Genomic DNA, 2,416 nt, shown 5'->3' with positions numbered 1-2,416 from the left:
AACTCGAAAATTTAACAGTATGTAATTTAGGATTCAATAATCCAGAGTGAATTGGCCATTACAGGATGGTAATAATCATGTGAACGCTAGTGTGATGAAGTAAATAAACTGGCATGTGTCAAGCTATAAGTAACTATGCACAATCATCATTCCAGCTCAGCAAACCACTAATTCAGGAGGCAGAAAATCAAATCAACAAAAAAAATGGAAGAAAGATTCCAGGAATCACAATGCCTCGGAAGGAAGGCAGTAGGTTATGTAATCATTAGTGATTTCTTTGAGAATGGTTCACACTAATCATCAGCAGCATCACGCAACTACAAAACACATCAAATAAAAGTGCAGACAGAAATGAGCAAGATCATTGGCCTCATACAGAAGATTAGATCGTTCCACATGAAGAAAATTCAGACATATGCTTGTCTATAATTTAGTTTAATCCTCGGCCACCGCAAACAAAAATACTAACAGAACCAAACCACTTATCAGCACAAGGATCTAATGGGAGAAAAGAGAACTCAGCCAGGCAATAAGATGCCAGTTACGACGAGCAGACCAAATATCAATGGTCACCATCCTCGAAATCAGATGAAAAATCACCCAAGATCAAACAGAAAACAAGTTCAGATACAAGACATATTAGGATCAAGGTATGCAGGGAAAGGAGGAAATGCACAAGATCGTATACTCTCTTTGTGCTCAGATTCTATGGGTGTATAGGAGTCGTTCACATGGATCTCCCACCAGTACGATGAATGTCTTATAATACTACACAATTTGAACCACCAGTATCAAACACCGTGAGCTGAAAAAACATTGAATAGTGAACGCAAGTTTTAAGTCTTGAGAAGAAAAGCACAACTAAGTTAAACAGATTCAGATAAAAAATTAGCTTCAGATTCAAACTCCAAAAGCAAAACATTTTCAGGGCAAATAAAAACAAAAAATAAAGAATTCCATGAAACCAGAAGTAATGTTCGTTGGTGATCAGAATCTTTGGATGTATAGGTCGTTCACAGGAATGTTTTGTAATCACTGCACCATACCAAAGAGCAAATCAGAAGTACCACAAGATCACAAATGATAGAGAATAAACTAGAATTTAGGGCGAGCGTAACACAAGATCCATGTAGACAGATTTGTGGTCTCAGATCCATCTGAATACAAAAACACCAGAAATAATCGCATTCTTCTTGTAACATTCTGTCTGATGTATCATGTTCAGTCAGGTGAAAAATTCATCGCGTTGGAAGCAAACAAACATTCTATGCCTAGTTTGCACATGTATATCAAGACCACTTTACTCAGTAGCCACCTAATCCAAATTATTCAGACCCAGCTAACAGTATTTGGAGTGAGAACCATGATATAAACTCATAGGCTGCATGCTAAAGATGAGGGCATTACCAGTAAACTTGGCTTTCACAATGGATCGTTGGGATAGTTCATCTTTTCCCTTCAACAGGGCATGCCACTCCGCGTCGCCTAAGAAGTCCCTCACCTCCACGGCGAGCTGCCTTGACAGCTCGTACTTGCCGACCAGCAAGTTGTTCGTCTCAGTGGCGATGAGATGAGGCGGCAGAGTCACCTGCAAAGGAGATGTATAATATGAAGTCCTGCATTCTGCTTAAGAGGCTCGGATTTCAGCCCATGGTTTGACAAGATGGCACAAGAAAGCAGAGCATGTCCATGCATATGGACAAAGGTCACAGGTACAAAACATACTTCTATCAAATCATAGTACTTGGAACTGTACCCTCATCACCAAGTCACATCACCCACCGATAGACTAGGACACACAGTGGATCAACACACAAGTACCAACAGTACCGACTAGGGACTAGGGAGCATCCACAGCAACTCGACTACCATCCACGAATCGATAGACTGGCAAGCAGGGTTTCGTGGGAAATTTACAAGACTATTCACACATAGTAGCAACTACAGCAAACCGACTCTGATTTGATAGACTAGCAAACCCGACTGCAGACCTCTACTCCTATAGCCAGTACCAAAAATAGGACGGAATCCAGAGTAAAGCATTTTACCTCTTGATCGAGCCCACCGATCCCGGCCATCTTTGTTTTGGGGGGAGCTCTTGAGGCGCACAGGCAAGATTAGGGCTGCAGTCGGCGGAGGCGCACAGGCAGGGGGTCAGGGGCTCAGGGCAGCAGTCGGCGGCGGCAGAGGGCGGAAGGAGAGGAGGAAGGAGTGAAGGGGAAACACCCCCTCCATTTATATAGGTGGGGATCTGATTTACTAGGGTTCTGGACATGACTACAATTACACTTTGAGCCCACCGAATCGGCATAATTTAGACGGGAGGATTTTCAATTACTGGGCAGTTTTGCCAGAGCAACTCTAACAAATGCCGTAAGTGGTAAAACCTCTAAATTTGCAGTATAGGTTAAAAAAA

The 2,416-nt window shown here is 42.3% G+C and overlaps 1 non-coding gene across 1 annotated transcript; it reads right to left on the bottom strand.

The window, feature by feature from the left end:
• Positions 1–694: 694 nt before the first annotated feature.
• LOC119334954 lies at positions 695–777 on the bottom strand. The gene has a single exon (XR_005161651.1). It is a non-coding gene; the product is annotated as a small nucleolar RNA snoR8a (small nucleolar RNA).
• Positions 778–2,416: the final 1,639 nt, after the last annotated feature.

The sequence above is a fragment of the Triticum dicoccoides genome, chromosome 7A (genome assembly GCF_002162155.2).
Source record: "Triticum dicoccoides isolate Atlit2015 ecotype Zavitan chromosome 7A, WEW_v2.0, whole genome shotgun sequence".
NCBI classification, from domain to species: Eukaryota; Viridiplantae; Streptophyta; class Magnoliopsida; order Poales; family Poaceae; genus Triticum; species Triticum dicoccoides.
Note: the sequence above shows the minus strand (reverse complement) of the source record. Positions and strands in the feature narration are given on the sequence as shown.